Source organism: Vitis riparia, chromosome 11, assembly GCF_004353265.1.
Source record: "Vitis riparia cultivar Riparia Gloire de Montpellier isolate 1030 chromosome 11, EGFV_Vit.rip_1.0, whole genome shotgun sequence".
NCBI lineage: Eukaryota > Viridiplantae > Streptophyta > Magnoliopsida > Vitales > Vitaceae > Vitis > Vitis riparia.
Window position 1 is genome coordinate 10,665,162 of NC_048441.1, and position 12,454 is coordinate 10,677,615.

The 12,454-nt window shown below is 32.4% G+C and overlaps 1 pseudogene; it reads right to left on the bottom strand.

Moving 5' to 3' along the window:
• The window catches only part of LOC117924751, an 18,924-nt pseudogene extending 16,119 nt beyond the window's left edge, over positions 1 to 2,805 (bottom strand).
• Positions 2,806 to 12,454: the final 9,649 nt, after the last annotated feature.

Sequence of the window (12,454 nt, forward strand, 5' to 3'; positions counted from 1 at the left end):
TGGAACTTTAAGGAACCTAGAATTTAATAGCTAAGAATCAAATAAATTGCCCTCAAAAAAATTAACAAACAAAAATGGAAACCAAAAGGATATTAAATTGCCATGTCTTGACCTCAAAGTTGCAGGTCAGGGAAGAAGGGACGGTAGCTAGTTTCAGCAAATTCTAAGCAGATTTGCCAGTCTATAATGTTTTAATGAAAAACTAAATCTATAATATGCTGCCAACTCAAATGTATAAAATAGTAATCAGCTTTGGATCATCTGTGCTGGTGCAACTATGAAAGAAGAAAGGTGCAAAGAAAACTCACCTGGAGCAGTGTACCCAAAGGTGCCTGCAAATGAGGTCCAATTGGAGGAGTCAGGCTTTAAAAGCCTTGCTGTGCCAAAGTCCGATACATGACCTTCGTATTCAGAATCCAGTAAAACATTGCTACTGGAAATATCCCTATGAATTATAGGGGGTGAGCAATCGTGATGCATGTAAGATAATGCCTCCGCGACACCTTTCACAATATTCAGCCTCATGCTCCAGTCCAATTCCAATGCTTCTTCCTCATTGCTTAGAATGTGTCTTAGGCTTCCCTTTTCCATGAACTCATAAATTAAAAATGTGTGTTCTGCATGTGAACAAAACCCGTAGAGTTTCACAATGTTGCGATGTCTCATTTCTGTTAAAGCACGAATCTCAGCAGTAAAAGCTTTCAAATCAGCCATCCCCCCATCTTGTTGTGGATGAAACTTTTTCACAGCAACAACTCTACCAGTTGGTAGCTCGGCCTTATAAACTGTTCCATATCCTCCCCCACCAATGCAATATTTCGAATTGAACTCCGAAGTTACCTTGATGATGTCTTCATACAACATCTCTCCATCATGGCCCCATATTGCAAATAGATCTTCACAAGAAGTCTCTCTTGACTTTGTTTTCTGAACCTCACCCTTCGACAAAGAAGAAAATAAAGTCCCACGAAAACGAAGAGAAGAAATAGAATGCTCGAGATAAGGATTATGATCAAAATCACAATTTTATGGTCCTTCTCACTAGCTTTGTTCTCTATAGAGGAGATACAGGCCATCAGAACAGCAGCAGTTCCACACAAACCACTATTGTTTCTAAGTGCCTCAAACGAAGCCTCTCGAAAGGCTTTGATGTTGGGAAGAGGACCCTCTAATTGGTTGTAAGATATATCAACAGAACTAAGGCCCAGCATATCCTTGAATGTGGATGGTATAGAACCAGAGAGTCCATTATGAGAGAGGTTCAATATTTCTAGGTTCTGCAATTTGCCAAGCTGCTGTGGTATTTCTCCTGTAAGCATATTTTCACTAAGATCGAGACTTCCAAGAGAGATCATATTGCCGATCTCAGATGGAATGCTTTCTTCAAAATTATTCTTGCTCAAATTCAAGTGCAATAATTTCCAACACTCTCCCAGTTGTTTAGGAATTGAGCCACTTAAGTTGTTTGATGCCAAGTTAAGATGTTGAAGATCAGATAGCATTCCCATTTCCAAAGGAAGGTTGCCTGAAAGTTTGTTGTTACTCAGAGCCAAATCAAACAATAATGTCAAGCTACCCAATTCTTTGGAATGTCCCCGTGTAGACCATTTGAAGATAAGTACATATGTAATCGAGATGCATTCCAAGCTCAGGAGGAATTGTACCAAAAATATTATTGTTGGAGATTTTCAAGAATGTCAAGTTTTTGCATAGTCCCCATTTATAAGAAAGCTCACCATACAAATTGTTGTAACTTAAATCAATATAATTTAAGTTTGGATATATACCAAGATCCTCTGATATATTTCCTGTAAGTTGGTTGCTTTGAAGCCTAACTCTGAAAAGTGTGGAGCAGTTTCTCAAGCTCTTTGGGATAGGGCCAGTGAAATTATTGTTATGAGCTGTAAAATTTTCAAGAGCTCCACCAAGGCATATTTGTTGCGGCAAATGGCCACTGAATTTATTCTCACCCAATTGCAAAGCTTTCAAATGAATAAGATTATTCATTTTTGAAGGAATGGGGCCAGAAAATTTGTTATTAAGGAAGCACAAAACGGTTAAATTGACTAAGTTTCCCAGGGAAGAAGGGATTGGACCCGTGAAACTATTATTCGACAAACTTAGACTGGTAAGAGATCTTAGCTGTCCAATTTCCCAAGGGACGGACCCGAAAAGTTTGTTACCAGAAAGGGATAGGGTGGCCAAGTTGATCAAGTTTCCTATGGAAGGAGGGATTGTACCATTGAGATTATTATCTGAAAGATCAACAATGATAAGGGATTTTAAGAGTCCAATTTCTGAAGGAATGGAACCAGAGAGTTGGTTATGGTGAAGGTACAAAGCAGTCAAGTTTCCCAAGTTTCCTATGGAAGCAGGAATTGATCCTACCAGATGATTGAAGGACAAATCAAGGTAGGTGAGTTTGGAAAGTTTACCAACATGGGTGGGAATGGTTCCATAGAATGAGTTGTTATAAAGATTGAAACTAAGGAGGTTGGAGATTGATGGGAAACTGAGATTTTGGAGTGTACCTCTCAAACCAAAACCGCTAAGGTTTAAGTGCGTGACGCTTCCGGGCTTCGGCTTCCAACAAGCAATCCCAACCCAATTGTTGCAAGGGCTGCTTCCAAACCAAGAAGACAGGAAGGTTTGGCTTTCGTTATCAAGGTTGGCTTTCCACCTTAGAAGAGCCACTGCTTCGTTTCTTTCTTGTGTCTCTCCTCCAACCAAAGGGGAACCCCAAACATGTGAATTGTAGAGAAGAGCTAGAACAAGGATGAACAAGGAAGCCATGAGTTGGGTCATGATCATAGAATTGGAAGAATGGTTGAGGAGTTTAGCTTGATGTAGAGACATTTATACACGAAATGGAGGGGATTTGGGGGGAAAAAAAAATACAGTATTTTTAAAAATTTGACCGTTGACAATCTATTCTCAAATATACTTGGGCCATGGAAATTTGGTGGCAATAACATGCTGTCTTCCGAGAAAATTTCTAATTAATTTAATTATATTTTATTTTATTAGTTATTTTTTATAATACAACCAAATAGGAGAAAATTACTTATGCAGGAGATGGAGGGGATTTTGAGGAAAAAAAATATAATATTTTTTAATATATGGTGGTTCAAAAACCATTTTTGAATATGGGATACTTTTTAACACATCATCAATAACATGTTGCGTCTTTTAAGAAACAACTATAGTTTAAATATTAAAATTTGAAATTATTTTTTAAAGAAATAATTTTAAATAAATTTACTTTAAAATTGTTTATTAAAATTACAAATTTAATAACATACATATATATTGAAATTGTTTCTTGAAAAAATAATTTTAATACTTAAAATTTAAAGTTTTTTTTTTAATAAAAAAACTAAAAAATAAAAACCTTCAAAATCCAATATTTCAATTGAATCTATCTGACTCCTGTCAAGTAAATTTGTAAATATTTTTTCAACCATCACATTGATTTTTTTTAAAAAAAAATACTATATCTATATATATATATATATATATATATATTTGCAAAATCCAGAAAATGGAGCAACCCCATGGGTTGGAAAGTCATAACTCTTGACTTCAAATCCAGAAAATGGAGCAACTCCAACGGCAGGAAAGACATAACTCTTGACTTCAAATCCAGAAAATGGAGCAACTCCAACGGCAGGAAAGACATAACTCTTGACTTCACAACCACGTAATTGAACCACCATTTGCCATGCATTTATTCAAACTTGTGTTTAGGAAGAGAGTGCAACTTAAAGGACTTGGGAGTTTATTAGGTCGAAGTTCCTCGGAAGAGAACCAAAGTTACGACATTCTAGTTTATTAGGAAGTTCCTAGGAAGACAGCTAGCTAAAAAACAAAATTAAGGTTGTTTTACCAACCCCGATCGAATGAGTCAAACCTCAATTTACTTGGACCATGGAAATGTGGTAGCAATAACACGCTGTCTTCCGAGAAAGATAACACCGGGATTTTTGTCTTCCTCATGTATTAATGAAATCAATCTTAGGGTTGTATTTTTGTTTCATTTAATAGATAAAAATGACATGATTAATAGTGACGAGATTGGTTGTTGACATTTGAATAAGTTGGCTATTGACTATTGGAAAGAAAAAGGGGGAATTTTTTTTTTAAATATTTTGTAATTCAACTACAACTACTTATCAAGGTGATAAACAAATGATGAAAAGTAAAATAATAAGAGAAATATTTTAAAAAATAAAAATAAAAATCATCAAGAAACGAAGGATTTGTTTAGTCATATTTTCTAAAATTTGGTTTTAATTTAAGGAACAAAATCTAGTTTTCTTTTTCATTTTTTCCCTAAAAATAATGACATTTTGCTAGTTGTTTTTAACAACTCCTCTCAAAAAAAATGTTTTAATTAATAAATAAATTTGACTTGTTTTTCAAAACAAATTTTCTATTTTTATTTTGTAAAAAAATTATAATTCATAATAAATATCAACTGAATTCATTTCTTTTTTTTTTTTTGTTATTAAAAAGAAAAAAGTTTTGATATTACATATAAACTAAAAATAAATAGGTTTTAGTAACATATGAATATTAATATTTTAATAAAATGATAAATGATCTATTTTATTATTAAATAATGATACTATTATAAACGGGGAAAATTATGTTTTTAAGCTCAAGATACGGTTTTATCATAATGCTGAAAATATCCTTATGGAGTTAGAGGTGCAATGCTACCTTTACTAAAGAGTTGGAAACGAAAAAAAAAGGTTGTGAGTTGGTTGTATCATCTATGATGCATTCTACTTGTGTTATATATGTTTCTTTCTTTGGTTTTCTGTTTAGCAATTTGTTTTTCAAAGCATTTCTTTTTTAAAATGATAAAAATAATAAAGTAATCTAACTAATAATAACAAAATCAAGATTTGAAAAGTCTATTTTAATTTGTAACTTTAAATTGTTTCTAAAACATAATTTTAAATCAAAATATTAATTTTTAAAATTCTAAAAACCTATATTTATAATAAATATCAATTGTTTCTTATTATTTCATATAATAAGAACTTATATCATATGAAAAATTTTAAAATATATGAAAAATAATTATATTTTAAAAATGTTATTATTAGCATTAAATATTAATAAAAGTTTTGTTAATTACTTTCAACAACATTATGAACAATGAATTGTTATATTAATAATAAAAAAATAAAAATAGATTTAAACTATAGAAAATGTAAGATTGAACCTTTTCAATTATTAAATATAAAATTTAAATTAAATTAGGAAAATAAAAAAAAATTAAAAATATAGAAATAAAAGTCTATTATTATGCCAATATATCCCTTCCATTTTTAATTTCCTCTTTTTTTATATATATTTTTATTTTTTAAAATAAAAAGATAATACTAATGAAAGTAGTTACATCGAAATTCAATAAAAGTTGTTATTTTAATCATTTTCAAATGCTAATTTTTCTCTTATGGTTTCTTAATAAAACTAATTTTTTATTTTATTTTATTTTTTTATATTTTCTTTTAGGTACAATCTTGAAATAATTTTTTCTATTTAATTTTTTCAAGGTTATGCTTATTTAAATTATATAGGTTATGAACCGTCAATGCAATTGCCTTTTACAATACATACCGTGTAAATGTGAATAAAATAAATATGATATTAGTACAAGTATATAAATATTTACTACAAGAAGAATGACTTATGGTAGCGGTCAACAACCCCACTAAAAACTAAAAATGGCATGACTATAATATATGGTTGCATGCCAAATTGAAAGGAGGTAGACCACAACCACTACAACAATTTATGAGTGGTGGAGCCTTCTGAGGTGCTCTAACCTCCTAAAGTATCTCTAACTCAACTAAAAATCAACTACTCTTCACATGGTCCATTTTTAGTAGCGTGATATGACTAGATATCTAGTATACAATACCTAAAGAGGTATTGTGTAGCCAAATCACATGGACTCAATCAGATTATTAAAACTTATATATACAATTCAAATAATTGCAAGAAAAACAATAAAAATTATTAAAAAAAAAAACCACAGGGATGAAAATCTTGAAACAAATTTTTCTATTTAATTTTTCCAAGGTTATACTTATTTAAATTATATAAGTTGTGTACAATCAATACAATTGCCTTTTACAATACATACTATGCAAATGGGAATAAAATAAGTATGATATAAGTACAAGTGGGTAAATATATATTGTTTCCAATGGTTTGGTAAGAAATCAAAACAACTTCTATGAAGGAAATGATTAAAGATATTCACAACAAGGGGTTTCATATACCCTTGTACAATTAGTTCAAATGTCTTATGTAGTTATAGAAATGATAATAATTTCTATATGATATTCACAATGTTTGGAGTAGATTGGAAGAGGAAATGATCGAGACAAGTTGATTTAGTAGAAGATATGTTGAACACAATTAGTGAGGTAAACATTAAAATTGCTTAGTGTAGGCATTCAAATGTGAATCGATAGATGTGGATCTCGGACCTATGAATGGAGATATTCCTGAAACTCACAAAGAAAATGTGTCAATGTATGTGAACACATTTTCTAATCCTTAGGTTAGGGAAATAGGCAAAAGAATTGTTGAAAAACACTTAAATTCCTTTACAATGGGTTGCCTTGTACATGCCTTATACAGTTAGTTCAATCCTTGTACAATTAGTGCAAGTGTTTGTACACCCCCTGTACAAGTAGTTCAATTACCTTGTATATATAGTTAGTGCAAGTACTTTGTATAGTTATGGAAATGATAATTTCTCTTATAGAATGTGTGTGCACAAGTTTGTGCATAATGTTTTGAGTAGCTTGGTAGGAGGAACAAAGAGACAAGTTAATTTGGTAGAGGATACGGTGAACACAATTTATGGATAGGTATTAAAATTACTTAGTGCATACGTTCCAACGTGAATTGAATGAAGGCGTGAGTGTTAATGTGTGTGAACACATTTCCAATCCTTGGGTAAGGCAAACAAACAATGAAGTTGAGAAACACTCAAATTCCTTCACAATAGGTTGCCTTATATACCCCTTATACAATTAGTTCAATTACCTTGTATCGTTAGTGCAAGTGCCTTATACATTTATGGAAATGACAATTTCTCTTATAGGATGTGTGTGCACAAGTATGTTCACAATATTTGGAATAGTTTGATAGGAAGAACAAAAAGACATTGAGCCGGTAGAGGATACGTTGAACACATTTAGGGGGGTAGATAATAAAATTTTCTTAGTGCATGCATTCCAACATAAATCAAATAAGGGTGTGATGTGTCAATGCTTAGGAACACTTTTTGTTGTCCTTAGTTGAGGGAAATAAGTAAGGAAGTGGTTGAGAAACACTCAAATTCCTTTGCAATGGGTTGTTTGTACCAATCTTGTACAATTAGTTCAAATGTCTTATGCAAACTCACAAAGAATAATCCCTATATAAAAATATTATTAGAATATGAAAAAATTGTTATAATTACACATAAATTATTGATTGCCAAATATGAAGAAATTGTTATAATTACAAATAAATTATTGATTGCCAAATGTTTAAATAGCTTTTTTCATCAACGATACATTATATTTTTACTAGTAATTAATATTTTTTTAATATTGATATAATATTTTTTTAGTATGTAATATTTTCTTAATTTAAAATAAAATTTCATTAAAAGAAATAGATATGAAAAACAATGTTAAAACATGATAGTATTAAAATATTAAAAAATATTTATTTTAAAATTTTAAAAACTAAAAGTTTTTATTTTATGCTTTTATTTTAATTTTTGAAGAAATGTGTTAGTAATCCATAAATATAAGAAAAATACTATAATACTAATAATAATAACAATAAAAATGATAATTGGAAAAAAAATATATTTCTAGTATTGATACAATGAAACTACCTAGATGATGGGTGAATGGATAGTCTATGAATTAAACCCTAAATAAATATTTTATTACCTATTTTAGGTTTGTCCTTTTATATTAATTCTTTTAGAGAGAGCAAAAATCTCATGCAATTATACATAAATCAATCACACAAATGAACATAGGATTTAACATGGAAAAATAATCTAGCAAACTACTAGGTGTAAAAAACCATGGATGGTCTCTCGATCATTAAATAATCTATTAAATATGAGAAAAGGGTACACAATTTTACTTGATCGGATGCACTTACTACCTATGGTCTTATACTGTCAACACCTACACCCCCTTTCCTCGAAGCTTCATGATGAGATTTTTTACCTTTGTTATAGCCAAAAGTTACTCTAAAAAATGATCTTGAAAATGTGAGAGTTGGAGGATTAGACTTTTATGAATGACTATGCTCTCTTAGGGTTCATAAAAGTTCATGGGATATGACAAATCCATGTTAATGTAGTATGTCTAGAGGACTATCTTGATGAGAACATCTATCTACTACAACAAGATGGATTTGTAACAAAATGCCCAGAGCATTAGTATGCAAGTTACATAAACCTGTATATGAACTAAAACAACCATCTTGCTCATAAAACTAGTGTTTTGATCAAACAATCAAAACTTTTAGTTTTGATCAAAGTGAAGATGAGCCTTGTGGGTACAAAAAGGTGAAGACAATCATGGTATAATGCTCTTGATTTTATATGTCATTGACATATTACTCATTGATAATGATGTATGATTTTGTCTATAGTCAAGATTCCATTATCTACTTAGTTTCAAATGAAACATCTTGGAGAGACACTATATATTTTTGGGATTAAGGTTGTAAGAAACCACAAGAATAGGAAAATTACATTATTCTAAGCTACCCACATTAACAAGCTTTTGGTCAAATATGTGATGCAAATTTCCAAAAGGAATTTTTCACTTTCATGGATGGAATTCTTTTTTATCATGATCAATTTCCTAAAACACTTGAGGAGAAAGAGCTCATGAAGGTAATTTGTTATGCTTCTACACTGGGTAGCTTGATGTATGCGATGTTATGTACCAAATCTGACATTTACTATGTTGTAGGTAGTCAAGCATATGTTGGCCACAATTCTCTATTGTCCAAAATACTAAGCCTTTTTATGTAGTAACTCTAACAAAGGATAAAACCAAAGAAAGCCTTTTGTAGTAATATAAGTATCATCCTCAAGGATGGGCCCATGGAATTTTATCAAAACTAGGTTAAAATGATTTGGTTACTATGTAATTTCCTAAATCGGAAATCTTTGAATTTGGTTTAAATGAAAATTAAGATTGCTTAAGGAACTTAATTATCAATCAGAATAGGTACTAATTTCTAAATCCAATTGGTAAAAAATTAAAGGTTCCACAACCCAATGTAGGGAATAGTTGGTCTTAGGGTATTAAAAAATGTGTGGTCAAACAAGATCAACCTAAGTTCCACAACTGAAGATTGCATCTGCATCACAACTTGTAATGATTTATTCCATAACTTAGATATCATCTAAGTGAAAGGATTTGAAATTCAAGTTTTAGTCTAGACACTTAGGTTTTTCTTATTTGTGCAGATTTGTCTAGAGTAAATAAAAATAATAAAACCTCGAACAATGAGGGATTAAGAAATCAAGAATCCTTAATATCAAGGAAAAGGCTATTGTACCATTCACTAATTCATACTAATATTAGAGGGTATTTCTACTTTCATTTACTATACCTCAATCTTTCATTCATTTCACTTTTAATTCAATTTTACCCATTACTTCTCCTAATCTCTAACTCTAAGTCTTCATGTTTCACCCCTAACATGTCTTTTTAGCACTCCGTTAGATTTTTATCTCTAAATATTTTGTGTAATTTCCTATTTTCTCCTTGTAATCAACTTAGATATTTTCTTATATATCTTTTTATATATTTGGGGTGTGTAACATCTTTTAGACACATAGAGGGATGTAATCAGAGGACACTTGTAAAAATTCCCACAGTAAGAAATATACAGAGCTTTTGCTCTGCCTTCCTTTCTCATTTTGTGTTCACTTTTATTTCTAGCCAAACAACCTCTGAGGATGATTTCTCAGGGGATAAGTGGCTAGGTTTTACGTTTCTTGGAGTGAGGGAAGCTAGGTGAAGGACTCGAATGCAAAGATGGGAGTTGTCCTTGCTTTAAATGAAAGTAGTTGTTAACCATTAATGGTTTTTAATTTAAGGTTTAGCTTTAAATCCCTTAAAATCAACTTAAATGGCCAATACTTGGTAAGCTTTTCGGATTCTAAGGATTCTTATTGCTAGATCCATGGATGTCTATTAGTTATCATTTACGAGCCATTGGAAGGTGGTTCAAGGTGAGAGCCTTTAGTGTTTGAAGCCATTAATGGGAAGCAACTATCATTTTCCATGATCCCTTTGGATCAAATCTTAATTGCTAAATACAAAATCGGTTCAGGAGATAACCATCCTTTATGTTACTGTCCCCAACGCGAGGAGAAGATTCGGAATCTCCCCCTTTGCCTAAGGAACCCGATCCTAGTGACCTAAAGCTCCAAGAGACATTTTCTTTGTAGTTAACTTCACTTATTGTTTTTGCTTATCTTAAAATCAATCTTTGCAACCACAATTCCATTTTCTTTAAAAGCTAATTTTCATAAGGAAAAACATCATTTTATTTCCTGCACTAAAGTCAACTGTACGATGAAAACCCATCCCTGTGGACGATCCTAGAACCACTATACTATGTTAGCTATGCTACCCTAGTGTAGGGTGATTTAGGTTTTATAAATTTTGTTGATAACACTCGTTTAGGCCAGAATCAAATGGCACGACTTGAGTAGGACTCACCCATGGGCTATCTGATATGGGGTAAATAATACCGACCTGAAGTAACTTAAGAACTTTAGCTTGCACCACCTCTTGCATGTGAGGGTTCAACCTTTTTTGAGGTTGACGAACTGGTTTAGCTTCATCCTCCATGTAAATATGATGGGTGTAGACTAAAGGACTGATCCCTTTCAAATTAGAAATTTGTCACCCTATTGCCTTCTTACATCTTCTAAGGACTTCAAGTAGACAATCCTCCTAGTGAATGGTAAGAGCTGAAGATATAACAACAGGGCACTTCTTGTCTTCTTCCAAGTATGCATACTTCAACTTTGTGGGTAGTGGATTAAGAATAAGCTTTGGGGGCTCCTCTTTAGCAACTCTTTGTGTCTCTTCCTCATTGAATAAGGGTAGAATTTCTTCTCTCTTCCTCCAAGGGGGCAGGGTAGCAAGCAAATCTGAGGGTTCAGGTAACCCTTCATCAAGATCCCCAAAAATCTCAATCAAATGCTCTTGCATTCTCTTATCACAATGCTCCTCCATTAAAGTGTCAATCATGCACACTTCCTCTGGACCTTCTTCTTTTTCCGGATGGATATGCTTCTTGTACAAATGGAAGATGTTGAGCTTCAATGTCATGTTGCCAAATATGAGTTGCATGACTCCATTCCTACAATTGATGATTGCATTTGATGTAGCTAGGAATGGTCTTCCAAGTATAATAGGAACATAATTAGTTCCTTTGAAAACCGGATCCGTATCAAGAACAACAAAATCCATTGGACAGTAGAATTTGTCAACTTGAACCAAGACATGTTCGATCATCCCTCTTAGAATCTTCACTGATCTATCTACCAGAGATAGAGTGATGGATGTTGGCTTTAACTCTCCAAGTCCCAATTACTTATAGATAGAGTAGGATAGCAAATTCACACTTGCTCCCAAGTCCAACAAAGCTTTCTCCACGCAAGTCCCTCCAATACTCACTGAAATGGTAGGGTAGCCTGGATCTTTGTACTTCACTAGAAACTTGCACTGTATGATGGCACTCACTTTCTCAGTCAAGAAGGTTTTCTTGTTCACATTCAACCCTTTCTTTATAGTGCACAAGTCCTTCAAGAATTTTGCATATGTCGGCACTTGTTTGATCATGTCTAGCAAAGGGATATTGACCTTCACTTGCCTCAACACTTCAAAAATTTATGATGCATTATTGGTTCCCTTTGTGCCATGCAAAGCTTGGGGGAAAGGTGAAGGCATGTGTTTCTTCAACATATCTTCCTTGATCACTATCCTCTCGGCTTCTTCATCCACACTAGACTCATGGTCAGCTTTCTTTGTACTTTTCCCTTTTCTCTTCCCTTTATTTTCCTCACTCTTTTTTTTTTCTGCTACACTCTCTTCATCATGCTTTGACTTGGATGTGGGCTGTTCAATCTCTTTACCACTCCTTAAGGTGATAACTGTTTTGACTTCCCTCACCTTTGAAGATTCTCCTTCTTGAGCCTCCACTTCATGGATACCCTTGGGATTTTGATGAGGTTGAGAAGGAAACTTTCCTTTCTCTTGCACTGTCTTGAGGTTGGTAAGCCTTGAGATTGCGTATTGGACATTGTCTATCTTTTGAGACATATCATTTTGCATCTCATCCATCCTTTTGTTCAATATACTCTCCACACTCACTATCA